The sequence below is a fragment of the Dendrobates tinctorius genome, unplaced genomic scaffold (assembly GCF_039654945.1).
Source record: "Dendrobates tinctorius isolate UK_male_01 unplaced genomic scaffold, ASM3965494v1 ptg000069l, whole genome shotgun sequence".
Classification (NCBI taxonomy): domain Eukaryota; kingdom Metazoa; phylum Chordata; class Amphibia; order Anura; family Dendrobatidae; genus Dendrobates; species Dendrobates tinctorius.
In genome coordinates, this window is record NW_027361737.1 from 34,253,883 (window position 1) to 34,275,676 (window position 21,794).

Below are 21,794 nucleotides of genomic sequence, written 5' to 3' on the forward strand. Positions count from 1 at the left end.
CCCAGTCTCTCCCCAAACAGACAAGAACTCCCACTGTATTGTGGGGTCTACATAAATCATGCCTCTTTTTAACTTAACATTTTGCTCTGATTGTATTCCAAATATTGAGACATTCACAAGAAAATGTGGTCTTTTGGCAACTGTGAGTCAGTCAGTTGCGGTATTGGTACACTGCGATGGTCTGAAAATGATTATTGCGTAAATGGGAACTGATAAATTCACACAAAAAGGCTAAAATAGCCTTTGTGGCATCTTCTAGTAGAATGAATGCAGAAGACCCTCTGTTATTATGGGGAAGATATTTACTGCCACCTTTGCACAGTACCTTACACTAACATCTTGCTATGCTGCAGAACCATTTTGATCTATTAGCTAAATATAGTTTAGCTGAAGTACTGAGAAAATTGAGATCTAATATTAGAGGTCTTCATGCAGAATAAATTGGATGCCTGGGTCATCTGAATGAGAAATCTCTCTTGTCTGGTACTATCAGTGAAATAAATTTCCTAGACAGATGACCGCTTTGTATGTGAATTTTATTCGATCTTGTAATCAAAGCAGTTAAACAGGGATGGCTGGGGATGGTGGCATAATTATGAGAGAGCATGATATGACACGGGGATGCAGGAGTCCTTCTGCATGACCCTGGACAGAGCACATTCCCAGCAAGTGGATAATAATTGGGTGACCTTTCGTGGGAGGTAAAAATGGGGTTATGTCTTCTTCACCATATAACAGAAACAAGTCAAATAAATTCTCATAATGCCAGGAAATCATTGCATTACATGGGTTGTTCTTCTTCTTACTAAATAGTACAAGAGGTATGTAATATTCTAGTCTGATGAAATCTCATTTATTGTACAATTCACCCAATGGAACTGTGGCAGTAGCAAGGGTTAATAAAATCCATATGTTGACTATATTCAATAATATACCAAGAACAGCTATTGGTCCAATATTGTATCAGAAGTAACAATCTAAAACATTAAGACTGAAAATATGACCCAAATTAAAATTCCATCTCACTGGTACAATGGTCTGCAACTTATTGGTGGCACCACAAGATCCCCGCCATATTGCAGACATCCAGCGTGATCAAGGACATTTAATAGTAGCTATTTCTATCCCTGTATTTTTAATGGACTCTGTCAGCTCATGACCATTGGTCAAATTAAGCACAACATCAAGGACTTTTGAAAATTAATATTTTTAGCATTAAAATCTGTTGATTCATTTTCAAGAAATCCTTCTTTATCCAATTATGCCAATTATGTGTGGGTGCACCCTTAGCATGGCCCAGTGCCTCACTGCACTTGAAATTCAACTATTCTCTTCCACTATCTTCCATCACTTATAGAGCTACAGTATCTTTATAGCAGCAATCAATGCTGCCATTGAAATCTCTCACATGCCCTGATAGTGTGGTTGTAAAGGTGCTGGACAGTACTGTCGCATTCCTACCCCTGAAGGCATCTATCACGTGGTATTGTAGTGTAAACTAAGTCTTGCGATTTTCGGTATATATTGTGAAGTTATGTGATATTATGTGAATTGCAATGTATTGTGATATAGAAACGTGATAAGATAAAGTATAATATGGTAGTGTACAGCATAGGATAGCGAACGGTAAGACACTGTATAGGGCTTAGGATGTAACATAGACAGAATAGGGTAGTTGACAATCAGTAGATAGTGATGTTAGGAAAAGGTAAGAGTTAATGTTCGGGACTAGCCCACAGTTGGGAGGGGCTTGGTAGGAAGTCAGTAGGGAACTTCCTAATAAATAGATAGGGTCAATGTCAAGTGCATGTAGCTGGACAGCAAGGAAAGTACACAGTGTTTAGGCAGTACAAGGCCTGGACGAATATACTCCTGTAACGTCTGGAGCGTAAGGCTCGATTATAGTGCTGTGGCGAGCACTTTAACCCTTTCCATACAGAGGAAGATGTGGGAGAAGTAATCGACCTGAGACGTACCGTGGTACTGGGCCAAGAATCCCTGAGACTGACAGAAGCAGGACCGGCAGCGATAGTCCAAGTAGAACAGAAGAAAAATCTGGAGGTGTATTATGTTGTGGATGCAAGGAATGGAAAGTGTTGTGCCCGATACTATGAGTTGCAATATGTTGTACATGGACTATTGAGTAAACTTCTTTATGATGTGATCAACTGGGTGTCTTTTGTTCTGTTTGTTCCTGAAGCTGAAGACATGGAGAAAGCTGAAGCCTACGGATTACTAGTGAGTGAAACACGCTCCACACATCACAACATATTTAATAGAGGGACACAAATTTTTGGCTATTAACCCATTAAATGCTGCTGTTGAACTCTGACAGTGGCATATAACATGCGATTCCGGCAATTGCGCCAGAAATCCGCCCACCGGTGACCCCCGTCATGTGATCGCGGGTCAATGGTGGGTTGGCATGGCAACCAAAGGACTCCGAATATGCAAATAAAATCCGTGGAGCCTCATTTAAGAGTCTCAAACACGGGACTAGCCAGATCCTGGAGGAAGATCTGGCTAGTCCCATGTTTGAGACTCTTAAATGAGGCTCCACGGACTTTATTTGCATATTCGTATTTCCCAGGGAGCATTGCACCTAGGATTTCACTGATTGAGTGCCTTTGCCAGCTGCCGCAGTGTTTACTTTGGTCTCCCTGAGGTCAGTGATTGCTTTGTGATGTTGCTCTACTAGGCATTGCTCCCACCTAGCCAGAATCCTACTCCACACTGATGAGGGGCAACACCCCGAAACAGCTGTCTGTGGATGGATACCTGGCCTTGGTATTTCCCTTGTCATATCTGTAAACTCGTAAAGAGCTGGATATTGATTTAAATGGTCACTTAATATGGTGGTAATGGTGGTTTCCAAAAGGAGTCACCCCTTGGCTGGGTCCTTCCCTGGAGGAAGATCTGGTTAGTTTGAGACTCTTAAATGAGGCTCCACGGACTTTATTTGCATATTTGTATTTCCCAGGGAGCATTGAACCTAGGATTTCACTGATTGAGCGCCTTTGCCGGCTGCCGCAGTGTTTTCTTTGACTGGTCTCCCTGAGGTCAGTGATTGCTTTGTGAACCAAAGGACTCCTGGAGACTTCTATGGTTGTCACTGCCAGATTGCTATGAGCGCTGCCTGATGGTAGGCGCTCATAACAAGTCAGCAATTCTGCTACATACAGGTGATCTGATCATCGTCTCTATGTAGCAGAGTCGATTGGGTTGTGGCAGCTTCTAGTCTCCCATGGAGACTATTGAAGCATGCCAAAAGTTAAAAAAAAAATGTTTTTAAAGATATAAAAAAATTAAAAAAATAAAAGTTTAAATCACCCCCCTTTTGCCTCATTCAAAATAAAACAATAAAAAAAAAATCACACATACATATTAGGTATCGCCGCTTTCAGATTAGCCAGATCAATCAATAAAAAAAGGATTTACCTGATCGCTATACGGCGTAGCGAGAAAAAAGTCAAAATGCCAGAATTGCATTTTTTTCGTCACCACAACATTGCATTAAAATGCAATAATGGGCGATCAGAAGTTCATATCTGCATCAAAATAGTATCAATAAAAACATCAGCTCAACGTGCAAAAAATAAGTCCTCACCCAACCCGATATCATGAAAAATGGAGATGATACGATTTTCGGAAAATGGCGCAATTTTTTTTTCAACAAAGTTTGGATTTTTTTTTCACCAATTAAATAAAAAAGAACCTAGACATGTTTGGTGTCTATGAACTCGTAATGACCTTGAGAATCATAATTGCAGGTCAGTTTTAGCATTTGAACAAGGTAAAAAAAAAAAAAGACAGTTGTAGAATTGCACTTTTATTGCAATTTCACCGCACTTGGAATTTTTTTCCCATTTTTGAGTACACAATATGGTAAATCCAATGGTGTCGTTCAAAAGTACAACTCGTCTCGCAAAAAACAAGCTCTCACACATGCCATATTGCCAAAAAAATATAAATGTTATGGCTCTAGGAAGAACTGTAGTGAAAAACAGAAGCGCAAAAACAAAAAAGTGCTCCGTCATGAAGGGGTTTAAATCTACTGCTATTGGAACTACATGTCCCCGCTGGATCCTGTGCAACATCTGACGCCTCCCCGCGGCTCGCCGCAATAGTGTGAGTGCTACCCAGCTCCTTAGATTACAGTGACTGGGGCTGCTCTGGTTCACTTTTTAACATATTTATTAATGACTTTGTAGTGGGCATAGAGAGTAGAATTTCAATATTTGCAGATGACACTAAACTCTGCAGGGTAATACAGAGGAGGACAATTTTATATTACAGGAGGATTTATGTAAACTAGAAGCTTGGGCTGATAAATGGCAAATGAGCTTTAATGGGGATAAATGTAAGGTCATGTGGGTCGCCCTCCCAGGGCTGTGGGGTACTCGGTACCGGGCCGGTATCGGTGGGACGTGTCACAGTGGAGGTGACCCGGACCGTGGCCCTGGGCGCCCAAGTAATAGGAAGATGTGAATGGTGGAATGTAGTTAAATGAATAGTTCGTGACGCCACCTGTGGTGTTCGGCAAGGGAGGAGTTAAGCTGATGCTACAGACAGATCCTCCGGGACAGATGGTGTGGTGCAGCAATGATGTTATAGCCCTCCACAGGCAGGGCTGTTGTCCCAGGGCAGTGTAGATGTGGAGACACTTAGATGGTGTAATGTTTGGCGCAGGGGATGTAGCAGTGCCAGGCGGATAGATGCAGGAAGGAATGGAGGACACCAGGGCATGTAGTTCCAAAGCTTTACTCACAGTCTGTAGTGCCTGCTTCTGTGCCGTGTCCTCCGGGTCAGAGACTCAGTCAACCTCCAGGCAAGATTGAATGCTCCCTTCCACACTCCGCCAACTTATGTGCCTTTCCTGAACGTCTCCTCTATAGCGCCTTTAAGTGTGAAGATCTCCTAGTACTGTGTTACACTGGAGTTCCTCCTGACAGATGTTCCCAAGAACTCTACTTGCACGGCAGACAGCTGTAGCCTGCTTTGGGGACTCTCTACTCCTGAGTCCCGGCTCTCTATCCGTGTTGCTGTTGTGCCCTCAAGTCTTAGATGGGAGTAGTGCATTTGCAGCCCTCTACTCCACCGGTGTCTGCTGCAGAACCATTAGTGTCCATTCAACCTCGTGGATCGGGCCCCGGCCTTGCGCTTAGAATTTCTAGGCAGGGTTCTTCCTCTAACCTACGTCCTATGTGTTCCCTTTTACTCCTACAATCCGTACTTGTCTTTTCACTTCTATGGAAGCTCAGGCTTCGGTTCAATGTCCTTCTCCTTCTTTCCTTTCCTGTGCCAGCTGGCTCAGATCACTGAGGCAGCTGCAGCACTCCTTCCTCCATCCCTCTTCCAGGGATCCCCACTCCTCCCGAGTGGCTTCCTCTCTCCTACTCAACCTCTGAACTCAACTGAACCTCTGTCCTGGAACCGTCCTGCTCTTTTATATGCATTCTAAACTCCACCCACCTCCCAGCACGTCTAGTGTTCCAAGTAGGGAACCACCAAAGGTGCTCTGCCTTTCTCTAAGCAAGGAGCTGCAATGTGGTTTTGCTGAACTACTCTATTGTGTGAGGTGCGAGTGTTGGAGCGTGGTCAGGAGCCTCCAACTTACCTGGATGGTGGGGCACCACACCTTAGGAGAAGGTGCAGTACCTCTGTGGTGACTGGGCCTCAGGGGCGCCACACATGCACTTGGGTAAAACAAACAAGATGTATAATTATGTGCTTAATTGTAAAACACTGGGTAAAACTGTCACTGAAAAAGACCTGGGTGTATGGGTGGACAACAAACTCACATTTAGTGGCCAGTGTCAGGCAGCTACTGCAAAGGCAAATAAAATAATGTGATGCATTAGAAGAGGCACAGATGCTCATGAGGAGAACATAATTTTACCTCTATATAAGTCACTAGCGCGACCACACTTAGAATACTGCGCCCAGTTCTGGTCTCCGGTGTATAAGAAAGACATAGCTGAACTGGAGCGGGTGCAGAGGAGAGCGACCAAGGTTATTAGGGAACTGGGGGGTCTGCAATACCAAGACAGGTTATTACACTTGGGGTTATTTAGTGTCATGATCCATGCTGGATCATGTCAGATAAGAGCTCTGGTAACCTCTTTTTCCCTCTCTCTAAGCTTTGTGCTTAGAGATAGTTTTGCCCCCGGTGGCCAGTATGGTCATTGCACTGGTGTTTTTAGAGATAGTTTTCCCCGGTGGTGGTTAGTGTAATTGCACAGGAATCACTAACAGGTGTGTTCACTCAATAAAGGTGTGTCAGTTTTTCTGACTCACGGTGATATTGTTAGTCTTTTCCAACCATGTTGGGTAAAGGAAGGAGCTGAGGAGAGTCCAGGACAGCTTGGTCAGAGTCCTGGAGTGGCAGCTATGGTGTCAGCGAGGAGTTCGTGTAAAGCATGGTGGAGTGGAAGCTATGGTGTCAGTGAAGAATTCTTGCAAAGCTTGGTGGAGTGGCAGCTATGGTGTAGAGCTGCACTCAGTTGCTGGACTGTTTTGCTGGAAGCTGCACTCAGGTGCTGGATTCCGTTGCTGGACAGCTGCACTCTGTTGCTGGACTCCGTTGCTGGACAGTGCACCCAGGTGTTGGACACAGTGGGAGGAAGATGCACTCAGGTGTTGGACTCTGTTGCCTCTATGGTGACAGCGAGGAGTTCGTGTAAAGCATGGTGGAGTGGCAGCTATGGGGTCAGTGAAGAATTCTTGCAAAGCTTGGTGGAGTGGCAGCTATGGTGTAGAGCTGCACTCAGTTGCTGGACTGTTTTGCTGGAAGCTGCAATCAGGTGCTGGACTCCGTTGCTGGACAACTGCACTCAGGTGTTGGACATGGTGGGAGCAAGATGCATTCAGGTTTTGAACTCTGTTGCCTGGAGCAAGTGCATCAGAGCAAAGCTAAGTGTTTCCCTGTTTGTCACTTTTCCTCATGTTGGTGTTATTACAGCGGTGGGACCAGTGCCTGCACCACCCAGCTCCCTAGCAAGGGAAAGGTGTAGCGTGTGCTAGGGCGACAGGTATCCTGAGCGGCGCCCAGTGCGGAACCGGCATAGGGAACGTTAGGAGCGTTAGGGACACTGACTCAGGGGAGTGCAGGAGGTCTCCACGTCCCCCGTTCCCTATTGCAGGGCCCACCGTTGTAAATGTTTCCCTATCCCCTGTGTCTTGTTGTATTAGTTACCGGCCTCCGGGCCGCGTCACACTGGACATTTACACGTGCCGTGTCCTGTTGTATTAGTTACCGGCCTTCTGGCCGTGTCACACAGGATGGGGCATGTGGCATTTAGTTTGGAAAATCGAAGGCTTAGAAGTGATCTTATTACAATGTATAAACATATGCGGGGACAATACAAAGACCTTTCTAATGATCTTTTTACTCTTAGACCTGTGACGGGGACAAGGGGGCATCCTCTACGTATGGAGGAAATAAGGTTTAAGCATAATCACAGACGTGGATTCTTTACTGTAAGAGCAGTGAGACTATGGAACTCTCTGCCATATGATGTTGTAATGAGCGATTCCCTACTAAAATTTAAGAAGGGCCTGGAATCCTTTCTTGAAAAGTATGATGTTACAGGTTATATACACTAGTTTCCTTGATATGGTGTTGATCCAGAGAGCTAGTCTGATTGCCGTATGTGGAGTTGGGAAGGAATTTTCTTCCCCAATGTGGAGCTTAGTGTTTGCCGCATGTTTTTTTTTGTCTTCCTCTGGATCAACATGTTAGAATATAGGTTGAACTAGATGGACTTACTGTAAAGTCTTCCTTCAACCTTAAATGCTATGTAACTATATGTAACTTTTGTGTTTAGTTGTCATTTGCAGAATTGAGGGATGACAGAAGATTGGAGTAAAGTGTTTCTGTACATGTGTCTGTACTCCAACAAAATTTCAGTGGAGACAGAGCTGGATGCTTTAATTTAGCATTTCTACCTTGCAACATGCCATAGCTGTGATCCACAAGCAATAGCTCCTAGACTCTAATCAGATTCAGTTTAGGATTAGAATGGAAGTGCTTGTATTTATGGGCCATTAGGTTACAGAGCACGTTAGTGGTCATAATGACAAAATTACTATATCATCTCGGTAAGCAGTCAATACCTTATATGCACATTAGATTAAATAACGGTTTTAGAAGGACGGACTAATCATAATGAATTTGCGGCCACCCGACTCTCCCCAACAGAAATGTATTGAGAAGTTTAAAATTAAAAACCTGATCCTCTCGTTCTCCCAGGAGATTAGCTGTTGCTATATGCGTCTGACAGCAACTTACTCCCCTCTCCTCACTTAATGGGAACCTGTCAACTGATGCATGATGCCCAAAACCGTGGACAGCATGTGTCAGCCACTGGCTGTCAGATCACAGCCATGTATGTTTGTCTCTGAAACGCTGCAGTGTTTCAGAGAAAAACATACTTTTAATAACCATCGGGGACTAGTCATGGGTTGGTTCCCAGCAGCGTCTCCCCACCTGCAGATAATGACTGACAAGCTGTGCGTATAGGCCAGTCTGTTCCTCCATTACTGAGAAATCATCATTTTAATTAATGAGCATTTGAGATTGAAGATCTATTTGTAAATCTAAATCCTCTATCACTCCAACCCTATTCCGGCCCAGTGCCGCCTCCTCCGACTTGACTGAGGACTCTTTTGCCTGAAGTCATACAGCATAGATGCTGTCAGTCAAGCTGTAGGAGGTGGCGCTGGGCAGGGAATAGAGCTGGAGTGACAGAGGCTTCAGATTTACAAATAGTTCTTCAGCCTCATTTGCATATCAGTTTAATTGTTGATTACTCAGTAACAGAGGAAGATACTGACCATGTAAGTAAAGTTATTGCTGGACTTGCTTTTGAAAGAGCATATAAATAGATTAAGGCAGTGAAATCCTGATAACAGATTCCCTATACTGTAAGAAGAGAGAAGTTTTGTTTTTACTACATTGTTGTAAATTCCCTTTGTATCTCCTCCTAAGATCTGAAAGTCTTGTTAACTCCTTCACACTTGACAGACACTTAAGGCCCCGTCACACACAGCGATCTCGCTAGCGAGATTGCTGATTTTGTGACGCCACAGCAATCTCGCCAGCGAGATCGCTGTGTGTGACAGGGATCAGCGACCAGCCCCCCCGCCGGGTATCGCTGATCGTGCACTATCGTCATGGGACATTTTTTGATCGCTGCATGTGGCAGCGGGAGCCAACGATCAGCGAGGCTCCCAGCGTTCTAAACAGGCGCTGGGAGCTGGTATCTAAGGTAAATATCGGGTTACTAAGCAACGCGCGTCACTTAGTTACCCAATGTGTACCTTAGAAACCTGCGTGCTCGCAGCTCCCGGCGCCAGGATGCAGGTTTCTAAGGTACACATCAGGTAACTAAGTGACGCGTGACGCTTAGTAACCCGATATTTACCATAGATACTAGTGTCCTCGCTGGTGTTAATCGCTGGTGAAGCTGCCTGTTTGGCAGCTCACTAGCGATCATGTAGCGATGCACCAGCGATCCTGACAAGGTCGTATCATTGTCGAGATCGCTGGTGCATCTTTAAGTGTAACGGTACCCTTACATAACTATCAGATAGAGTTGCAGACCATGCATGGCTTACATTACTCTAATCACTGTCCTCTATATGGCTAGTTGTACTTTACTTTCGATCAAATGGGAATAATCTGACTTATTTCGTTTGATTTGAGAAATTACATGATCTACAGTCACATTTCTGCCCAAATGCAATAAATTATTTTGTTTCATTTCTGGAGAATTTCATCTACTGTGAATCCATAAATGAGTCATAGCTATTGAATGATGCAGGAATTTCACGGTAAAGTCTGCTACACACTACAGTAATTAGCATGCAAATAAAATATGCAAATGTGTCCTTGTAGACTTCATATTTTCTATGACGAAGAATCTCTGTGGAAGAAGAAACTTTGTCAAGTTAATTGGTAATTTTCTGCTTGATCATTATTGCCGGTTGCTAACTTTGGATCAATTTTTGGTGCTAGTTAGTGCATTGCCGATGGCATTTCACATGGAGGATGATTTTATTATTAGAAAGCTGCTTTAGCCTTAACATATTATCAAAATATTGCTTTATTAGTGTCCTTGAGGCATCTATGAGTTAATGGCCACCGTTTCTGGTTACATTGGCATCATAACTCATTCGAAAAAAACTCTGTGGCTTCCATATTTTGTGTGCAAACTAAACATGGAAAGATATCTTCTGGCTGACTGTAAGATATTCTGCTGCAGAATAAACCATGATAGATGTGTGGCCATATGTACATAGTGCCTATCAAAAAGACGGCCAACCTTGGTCTCCTCAAGGCTTATGGACTTAATAGAATTATAGAAGAGATGAAGATCTGGACTCTATTGAGATGTCATCCATAACCTCAATAACCTTTATAATCCTGCAGGCCAACATAGTGCAACTGATTATTGTTTCAAGCCGTCATCTCCAACATGCACTAAGAATTCTGAAATTTAGCCACATATAAAAAAAAACAAATAGAAAAATATAGAAACTATTATCCAGCTAAAGGGACCTTAGCTATTATTACATTATTATTATTATTATTATTATTATTATTATTAATTATTTATATAGCACCATTAATTCCATGGTGCTGCACATAATAACCGAACGTGTTGGGGCACAGACTTCCAGAGGATGGAGAATATTTGTGAGAAATCTTGGAGGCGATTGGGTGAGGAACAAATAAGCATGGAGGAGAGAAGGAGGTTTTAGGAGGACCAGAGATTATGTGAGGAAAGATATTGAGAGATTAGCTTGGAAATATACGGAGGAGAAAGGTTATGGATGGCTTAGTAGGTCAGTGTTAATAGTTTAAACTGGATACACTGGAAAATTGGGAGCCAGTGAAGGGATTTGCAAAGAGGGGAAGCAGGAGTGTAGTGAGGAGAGAGATTAATTAGTCGGGCAGCAGAGTTAAGGATGGACTGGAGGGGTGCGAGAGTGTTAGAAGGTAGGCCACAGAGGAGGATGTTGCAGTAGTCGAGACGAGAGATGATTAGGGCATGCACAAGCATTTTGGTAGAGTTTGGGTTGAGGAAAGGATGGATTCTGGAAATGTTTTTGAGCTGGAGGTGACAGGAGGTGGCGAGAGCTTAAATGTGCGGTTTGAAGGACAGGGCAGAGTCAAGGGGTACTCCGAGGCAGCAGATTTCCGGGACAGGATAAAGTGTGATTTCATTTATTGTGATAGATAGATCAGCTAGGGAAGGTATGCGAGATGGAGGAAAGATAATTAGTTCAGATTTGTCCACATTGAGCTTGAGGAAGCGAGAGGAGAAGAAGGAGGATATGGCTGATAGACACTCTGGGATTCTGGACAGCAGAGAGGTGACATCTGGGCCAGAGAGGTAGATCTCAGTGTCATCAGCATATAGATGGTACTGGAAACAATAGGACTTTATGAGTTGTCCCAGGCCAAGGGTACAGATTGAGAAGAGAAGGTGTCCTAGGACAGAGCCTTGAGGGACACTAACAGAGAGAAGGCGAGATGAGGAGGTAGTGTGGGAGTAGGAAACTCTAAATGTGCGGTTGGTAAGGTATGAGGAGATCCATGATAGGGCAAGGACTTTGACACCAAAGGAAGAGAGGATCTGTAGTAGGAGGCAGTGGTCAACTGTGTCAAAGGCAGAGGACAGGTCTAGAAGGAGGAGTATAGAGAATTGTTTTTTAGCTTTGGCTGTAAGTAAGTCGTTAGTAAGTTTGGTCAGGTCAGTCTCAGTGGAATAGATTGTAGGTTGTCGAAGAGTGAGTTAGATGCAAAGTGAGAGGAAATTTCAGCATGGACGTGCTGCTCAAGGACTTTAAAAGAAAATGGGAGAAAAGATATGGGGCAATAGCTGGACATAGGGTGAAGTGATGGCTTTTTGAAGATAGGTGTGATTGTGGCATGTTTTAAAGCAGAGGGGAAGGTACCAGAATTTAGTGATAGGTTGAAGAGATGGGTTAAGTGTAGTGGTGAGGTTGGGGAGAAGGTGAGATGGGATGGGGTCAAGTGCACAAGTGGTGAGGGGTGATTTGGAGAGAAGATGAGCAAGCTCTCCTTGAGTGATTTTGAAGAGGGAAGTTATGGGGTTATGGCATTGGTCTGGTATACAAAGGCGTTGTGGTGGTCGGACAACAAAGCAAAGACTTGCCTTGTTTAGTCTATCTTATTTTTGAAGTATGTGACAAAGTCCTCGGCAGAGATTAGGGAAGTTGGAGGGGGCAGTGGTGGGTGGAGGAGGGAGTTAAAAGTATTGAACAACTGTTTGGGGTTGTGGGATGGATAAGGAAGATACAAGGGATGTAAAGTAGGCCTGTTTAGTTTAGCAGTGGTAAGAGCTGATTTGAAAGTGAGTGTTGTGTGGCGCCCCTGAGGCTTCAGTCGCCACAGAGGTACTGCACCTTCTCCTAAGGTGTAGTGCCCCACCATCCAGGTAGGCTGGGAACTCCTTTCCGCATTCCAACACCTGCACCCCACACACAGGATAGTTCAGCAGGGACCCATCCATGCTTTATGCTGGAAAGGTCATAGGGTGCCTTTTGTGGTCCCTGACTTCGTAACACGAGAGGTGCTGGGGAGGCGGGTGGAGTTAGATATAAAAGAGTGGGAAGAGTGAGAGTTAGTGGTTAGTTGGTTAGAGGAGAGAGAAGAGAGAAGAGGGGTGTCTGAGGGACGTGCTGCAGCAGGTCCCAGTGATCTGGCTGCTGGCATGAGAAAGACCAGAGAAAGAGACTGATAAGATTGATAACCTAACCTTCCATAAGAGAGATAGAACAGATCGGAACGAAGGAGAATAGAAGGACGGTGGGAAGCTGGTTGAAGAAAGACAGAGAACCCTTCCAGTCCAGAGAGCGCAAAGGCCGGGGCCCGGTCCCCGAGGTTGATTGGATCTTTATGTCCGGCAACAGACACCGGAGGAGTAGTGAGCCACTAACGCCTTGCTCCTATCATAGACTTGGGACACAACAGCAACTGAATAGAGAGCCGGGACGCAGTGAGGAGTCCCCGAAGCAGCCTACAGCTGTCTGTCATACAAGTAAAGACTAGGAACACCTAGAGAGAGGCATTCCAGGGTAACTAAGTACTGGAGTGCTTCGCACCTAAAGGCGCATTGGAGGAGTCGTTCAGTAAGGTACATGTTGGCGGAGTGTGGAAGGGAGAATCCTATCCTGCCTGGAGGTTGGCTGGAGCCCTGACCTGGAGAACACAGTACAGGGGCAGGCAGTTGAGTGAACTGCAAACAGTGAGTAAAGCTTTGGAACTGCATACTCGGGTGTCCTCCAGTTATTCCCGCACCACTACACCTGGGTACCAGCCTCCATACCAATCTGCACCTCTCCTCATCCATTGCGCCTACACTGCCCTGGGACTACAGCTCCACCTGTGGGGAGCTATACCATCTCTGCTGCACCACACCATCAGTCCCAGCGGATCTGTATGCAGCGTTGGCTTACCATCTTACTTGCCAAACACCACGGGTGGCATCACGAACTATTCTAATAAACTTTAACACCATTAACATCACCGCCATTGATATTGGGCGCCCAGGGCCACGGACCGGGTCACCGCTGCTGTGACACATTCCCGCCTTGACACCGGCCCGGTACCGAGTACCCCGCTGCCCTGGGTGTGCGAGGGCGACCCAGTTGCTTGTTTGAATGAGGTGAAGTTGTCTTGCAAGTGTGTTTTCTTCCTACACCGCTCTGCAATTCTGGATACTTGCCGGAGCTTTTTAATGATGTTATTGTGCCAGGGTTGTCTATTGATTCGTCGCACTCTGCTAAGCTTGACAGGGGTGATCGAGTTGATGTGTGACTCCCCAGGAGTTCGGTTGCAACAATGGCCTTGCCTCCCTCCAGGGGGAGTGATGTCATGCCTGGAACAAAAAAAAGGAATCCCATTACCAGGTAGTTCCAGCATACAACACAGTTCCTGCTCCAGGCCAGCAGGGGGAGCTCTAAACCCGACTTCAGGGGAGCTGCACTCTCTGGTCAGGAGAAGGGAGTTAGTAAAGGTGTCGCCAATGTAGGTAGGTTCTTAGACAACAGTAGAAAAGGTGCAAGACAAGTGCTGTAAACACGAGATAAAGTGACATGTGCAAAGAAATGAGTACCTGACTGAATTGTCCCTGTGACTGGATACCTTCCTGTCAGCGGAGGTTGGCACCTTACTGGTCAGCGGAATGGCACCCCCGCTCCACGATGGCTATCCCTTCAGTCCCTGGTGTGACTAATCTTATGTCAATTAAGGATAGCAGAATAATAAATTAGCAGAAGGTACTGTTGCCTAAAAACCTACCTACATTGGCGACACCTTTACTCTCCTTTCCTGAATAAATGAGTGACTGTCTGTCGCACCAGTCCAGGGCTATCTAGGAGTATTAGGGTCAGCCATAGTGGAGCGGGGGCACCAATCTCGATTGTGTTTAGGGTGCCAACCTCCGCTGGTAGGTAGTTGTTATCAGAGCCCCAGTGCAGGGCCAATTTAGGTGACACGGTTAGTTGTTTTTCTGTGTGGTGTCCTGTTTTTAGCTTATTTTCAATAAAGGGTGTATCTATTTAATCTGATTATTGGTATGAGTAAGGCTCCTTCCAAACTCATAATTGACTTTTGAGCTTACGTTGTTAATTTGACTTTAATATAGAACAGCAAATTGTACAAAAAGTACTGAAACATTAAACAGTTGGACATGTGCATTCAAAAGTTTAGAGACGGTCACATAAAGTTATCCTGAAAAGAGGACATATATGGGGGCAGGATGAGAGGACATATATGGGGGCATGATGGAAACATATGGGGCCAGGATGAGAGGACATACAGTAAATGGGGGGGAGGATGGAGACATATGGGGTCTGAATGGAGACATATGGGACCAGGATGAGAAGACATATATGGGGTGAGGATGGAGACATATGGGGCCCGAATGGAGACATTTGGGGGGGCAGGATGGAGACATATGGGGCCAGGATGAGAGAACATATATAGGGGGGCCTTTCATATGGGGGGGACATGATGGAGACATGTGGGCCAGAATGAGAAGAAATCTATGGGGGGAGGATGGAGACATACTGTAAATGGCCAGGATGAGAGGATATGTAAGAGGTAGGATGGAGACATATGTAGGTCAGGATGAAAGGACACCTATGTGAGCAGGATTGGAGACAAATGAAGGGACAGGATGAGAAGACACATATGGGGGCGGGATGGAAACATATAGGGGGCTGAATGGAGACATGGGAAGACATATGGAGGTGCGGGATGGAGACATATGGGTCCAAAATGGGAGGACATATGGGGGGGCAGGATGGAGACATATGGAGGGGTAGGATGGGAGGACAAATGGGGACATGATGGGAGGACATATGCGTGCAGGATAGAGACACATGGGGGCCGGGAATGAGACACATGGGAGCTAGGATGGGGATGTTATTACAGGAAGGTGCCAGAATATAGGACATTATTACTGTAGGTGCTAATTAAGGGATATTATTACTGCTGTGACGTATTTTATTTTAGTGGATACTGTTCTCAGTGAGGGTGCAGGGCGGCACTTTGGGATGGCAATATGCAATCTAGTAATATTGTAGTCGTATTTGTCCCTTGTATGTGGTATTATGCGGTGACAATGTGGTGGTAATTAGAGTTGAGCGACTTTTGTTTTTTTATGGTCGAGTTTCGTTTCGTGAAACCCGACTTTTCCAAAAGTCGGGTCGAGCAAGATCGGCCGATTATAGGGAAAAGTCGGGGTCGTCCCGAAACACGAAACCCAATGTAAGTCAATGGGGAATAAAAGTCGGCAGTGAGAGGAGGACAGGAAACACACCTACAGTGCTCATTTGAATGCCAAAATCATCAATTCTTCTTACTTAAGCTGGTCAACCTTAATTAACTTCATAATACAAGTTACGCACTGAAAAATGGGGGTTATTTGGCTAAAGTTGTGGGGGGGGTAGGGCTGGCTCCAGGTTTTCATGTGCCCTGGGCGAAAGAGTGCCCCTTTAACACATACCACAACTCATCATGCTCCGATACGGCAGAGAAATAGTGGTATAGTACAATGAAAAATACTTCACTTTTTATATCTCATGACGAGGCCCATCTATTTCTCCATACAGAATCATTGGTCCCATATAATGTTTGAAACAGTATATGATGCGCTCTACATAATGCTACAGTATATGTTGGTCCCCATGGATGAAGCTCCACTGTCTTATGGGCCCAAATAATGCTCCAAACATAATGGGCCCCATTTCTAATGCTCTAGTGTATAATGGGCCCTGTAAATGCTGCTCCAGTGTCTGATGTCCACCTTTGGAATGTTCCAGTGTATGATGGGCCCCATCTATCATTCTCCAGAGTATAGTGCTCCCCAAAAATTGCTGTCCCAACATTGAAAACAATGAAATAAGTCTCCTCGCTAGGGAATCCCTGTACTAGTCTGGACTCCTCGTCGTCCCCATCTTCCATCTCACTGCACAGTATTTCAACCTTGCAAGTGCTGTGATCCTGAGCAAGCAGGGGGGGCCCACTCGTTGGCGACGGCACTGGTACAGGGCCCCTGATAGTACGGTGGTGTGTCTGATGGCGGGTGGGCCGAACCTGCACTTTCATCTGCAGCTTCCTCTTTGTCACCGTGTAAGATGGAACTGTATATGGGAAGGGTAACCTGAGTTTCATCAGGGTCAGATTCAGGCCGGGTAGCGTGCGAGGGGAATGTAGTGGTCTGGGTCAATGTACCAGCAGATTCATCGAGCATTGGCTGGGCATCAGTGCACTTGTGTCGCCCCCAGGAGTACGGTCGCCACAGTGGCATTACCTTCCTCCTAGGGAGTGTGATGTCATGCTTGGGAGCAACGAAGGATCTCTCTAGCAGGTTAACTGATTGGGCGGCGTTATTCCCACGAGTCATGACCCTCCAAATAGCGTTCATGAAGGCAAAGTGTTTGTTTTACGTGGGCAGTATGGTTGCAAAGCTGAACCTTAAAGGAATGTCCAGAAGGGCACCACCAGGAGTGGAGCCTACGGCGTAATTTGACTCAACACGGGCAACCTCAACCATGCCAGCTACAGAACAGATGCACACATTGCAAGCTTAATTCCGTTAACGAACGAGACTCCGTCATGCCCCGCGGTCCGAGTCCGGCTTACTAGAGGGACACGTGAGGCTCTGGCACATGAGATTGGCCAATAAGTGGTGTGTCATGCCCTTACATGTCCGTGGCTGCATGTGCGCTACACTGAAAAGGCCAGCGTTTGTCGCTTACAGGTGCAGATAACCCGCTGACCAACGTTAGTGATGGGGATCACTGATTACTAGAGTTGAGCGAAACGGGTCGAAAAATTTCAAAAGTCTCCGACTTTTGGCAAAGTCGGGTTTCATGAAACGAAACCCGACCCTAGGATGAGGTCGGCCACGAGGTCGGCGACTTACGCGCCAAAGTCGCGTTTCAAAAGTTTGTTTTGCGCTCTTTTTCAGCCAATCAGGATCCACGGACACTGTGGGCAACGTGATGACATAGGCAGGGGTCACCACCATCTTTCAGAAGGGCATGCAAGTGATTGGCTTGCTTTGGTGGGCGTCACAGGGGGTATAAAAGGGCTGCACGCCGACCGCCATCTTACTTCTGCCGATCTCAGTATAGGGAGAGGTTGCTGCTGATTCTGTAGGGAGAGCGTTAGGCAGGGAAGAAGACAAAAAAACTGCTTCTGCTGCTAGCGATTTGGCCTGTACAACACACCAGTCACTGTGTGTGCAGTGCAAGGGGAGGCTATATAGTGGTGTATCAGTGGTGTTGGTTGTTGGGCTGCCTTCTAAGGCTTCCTGACATTCCTGCATTGCTGTTTACCCACTGCTCCGCAAACTGCTTTTATAAAAGCAATCCCAATTTTTTTTTTTTGTCCTGCTGAGAAGAAAAAAAAACTGCTTCTGCTGCTAGCGATTTGGCCTGTACAACACACCAGTCACTGTGTGTGCAGTGCAAGGGGAGGCTATATAGTGGTGTATCAGTGGTGTTGGTTGTTGGGCTGCCTTCTAAGGCTTCCTGACATTCCTGCATTGCTGTTTACCCACTGCTCCGCAAACTGCTTTTTTAAAAGCAATCCCAATTTTTTTTTTTTGTCCTGCTGAGAAGAAAAAAAAACTGCTTCTGCTGCTAGCGATTTGGCCTGTACAACACACCAGTCACTGTGTGTGCAGTGCAAGGGGAGGCTATATAGAGGTGTATCAGTGGTGTTGGTTGTTGGGCTGCCTTCTAAGGCTTCCTGACATTCCTGCATTGCTGTTTACCCACTGCTCCACAAACTGCTTTTTTAAAAGCAATCCCATTTTTTTTTTTTGTCCTGCTGAGAAGAAAAAAAAACTGCTTCTGCTGCTAGCGATTTGACCTGCACAACACACCAGTCACTGTGTGTGCAGTGCAAGGGGAGGCTATATTGTGGTGTATCAGTGGTGTTGGTTGTTGGGCTGCCTTTTAAGGCTTCCTGACAGGCTGGCATTGCTGTTTACCCACTGCTCTGCAAACTGCTTTTTTAAAAGCAATCCAATCTCCCTTATCCTCTAGCCACTTTTGTCACAGCTGTGCCATCGAGCCTGTGACATAGCGCTCAGATATCAGTGGGCCTCACACAATCCAAAAGTGTCCAGTGTCCACAAGTGTGTGCAGAAATTCAAAATCTCCCTTATCCTCTAGTCACTTTGGTCACAGCTGTGCCATCGAGCCTGTCACATAGCGCTCAGATATTCATTGGGCCTCACACAATCCAAAAGTGTCCAGTGTCCACAAGTGTGTGCAGAAATTCAAAATCTCCCTTTTCCTCTCGTCACTTTTGTCACAGCTGTGCCATCGAGCCTGTCACATAGCGCTCAGATATCAGTGGGCCTCACACAATCCAAAAGTGTCCAGTGTCCACAAGTGTGTGCAGAAATTCAAAATCTCCCTTATCCTTTCGTCACTTTTGTCACAGCTGTGCCATCGAGCCTGTGACATAGCGCTCAGATATCAGTGGGCCTCACACAATCCAAAAGTGTCCAGTGTCCACAAGTGTGTGCAGAAATTCAAAATCTCCTTTATCCTCTAGTCACTTTGGTCACAGCTGTGCCATCGAGCCTGTCACATAGCGCTCAGATATTCATTGGGCCTCACACAATCCAAAAGTGTCCAGTGTCCACAAGTGTCTGCAGAAATTCAAAATCTCCCTTATCCTCTCGTCACTTTTGTCACAGCTGTGCCATCGAGCCTGTCACATAGCGCTCAGATATTCATTGGGCCTCACACAATCCAAAAGTGTCCAGTGTCCACAAGTGTGTGCAAAAATTCAAAATCTCCCTTATCCTCTCGTCACTTTTGTCACAGCTGTGCCATCGAGCCTGTCACATAGCGCTCAGATATCAGTGGGCCTCACACAATCCAAAAGTGTCCAGTGTCCACAAGTGTGTGCAGAAATTCAAAATCTCCCTTATCCTCTCTTCACTTTTGTCACAGCTGTGCCATCGAGCCTGTGACATAGCGCTCAGATATCAGTGGGCTTCACACAATCCAAAAGTGTCCAGTGTCCACAAGTGTCTGCAGAAATTCAAAATCTCCCTTATCCTCTAGTCACTTTGGTCACAGCTGTGCCATCGAGCCTTTCACATAGCGCTCAGATATCAGTGGGCCTCACACAATCCAAAAGTGTCCAGTGTCCACAAGTGTCTGCAGAAATTCAAAATCTCCCTTATCCTCTCGTCACTTTTGTCACAGCTGTGCCATCGAGCCTGTCACATAGCGCTCAGATATTCATTGGGCCTCACACAATCCAAAAGTGTCCAGTGTCCACAAGTGTGTGCAGAAATTCAAAATCTCCTTTATCCTCTAGTCACTTTGGTCACAGCTGTGCCATCGAGCCTGTCACATAGCGCTCAGATATTCATTGGGCCTCACACAATCCAAAAGTGTCCAGTGTCCACAAGTGTGTGCAGAAATTCAAAATCTCCCTTATCCTCTCGTCACTTTTGTCACAACTGTGCCATCGAGCCTGTGACATAGCGCTCAGATATCAGTGGGCCTCACACAATCCAAAAGTGTCCAGTGTCCACAAGTGTCAGCAGAAATTCAAAATCTCCCTTATCCTCTCGTCACTTTTGTCACAGCTGTGCCATCGAGCCTGTCACATAGCGCTCAGATATCAGTGGGCCTCACACAATCCAAAAGTGTCCAGTGTCCACAAGTGTCTGCAGAAATTCAAAATCTCCCTTATCCTCTCGTCACTTTTGTCACAGCTGTGCCATCGAGCCTGTGACATAGCGCTCAGATATCAGTGGGCCTCACACAATCCAAAAGTGTCCAGTGTCCACAAGTGTCTGCAGAAAATATAAATCTCCCCTGTCCTATAGACACCTTGTACCTTGTTTTACATTACTATATAGTTTGTTGGATTTTGTCTACATTTCTACCAAAAATGAGGAAGGCTGGTGGAAGAGACCGTGGAATTGGGCGGGGGTTGGCAGCTGGTAATGATGGTGTTGGTGGTGGATCTGATGGTAGTGGCAAGAGCAAAATAGGACCGAATGCAGGAGGTGTTGAGCCTGCGTCATCGTCTGGCTACATAAGGCCTCGAACGCTTAGTTTTCTAGGAGTTGGCAAACCGCTTTTAAAGCCAGAGCATCAGGAAAAAGTTTTGTCTTACATTGCTGACTCAGCCTCCAGCTCTATCGCCTCCTCTTCTTCAGTTGTAAAAAGTAAAAGCACTGAGTCGTCATTGGAGGCTCATGTTCATGAACCACACCTTTCCTTGTGTCCTTCACCCCAACCAAGATTGAAGGATGACGCTGGCCATACTACTGATTACTCCATGGAGCTGTTTTCACATACCATGCCTGGATTATCAAGTCAAATGGTGAATTACCCAGGCCAAGATGAATCTGACATGGAGTGCACTGATGCACAGCCGCTGATGGATGATTCTGCTGGTACATTCACTCAGAGCACTACATTGTCCTCGCAGTGTACAGAGCCAGATTCTGACCCTGATGAGACTCAGGTGCCCCTTCCCGCACACTATACCACCATACACGGTGACACAGAGGAAGGTGCACATGACATAGAAGAGGAGGTGATGGATGACCCAGTTGTTGACCCAGATTGGCATCCATTGGGGAAGAGGGTGCTGCTTCCAATAGCTCAGATGAGGAGCATCCACAGCAGACATCGACATCGCAACAGCTGTTATCTGGCAGGCCCGGAGCACTCCAAAAACAGGTTCCAAACATCAAAAGAGTTGCTGGACAGCTTGTCCAGAGGGTCAAAAGATCACAGCGTGCTAGGCCGCAAAATGTCTGCCAAAGTAGGAAGAGTGCAGTGTGGCACTTTTTTGACCAAAATTCTCATGATCAGGCCAAGGTTATCTGTAAGAAGTGCGCAAAGACCTTTAGCCGAGGGAAAAATCTGAAAAATTTGAATACCAGTTGCATGCTTAGACATTTAACCACCATGCACTTACAAGCGTGGACACAACACCAAACCTCAAGTGCCACATGTGCAACTGATCACAACGAAGGTAGTCAGAAACGCTACATTGTTTCCCCCACTGTAAGCCCACCGGTTAGCACAGCAGCAAATGTTGAGGTGTCGTTGCAAGGCCACAGCAGTCAGGGAATCCCACTGTTATATCAACGAAAGACTGATTCTAGGCCATCAGAAAGAACACCAACTCCATCACCATCATCAACCCTCTCTCAGTCCGCCCTGTCCACCGCTACTTCCACCATATGCAGCTCTCAAGT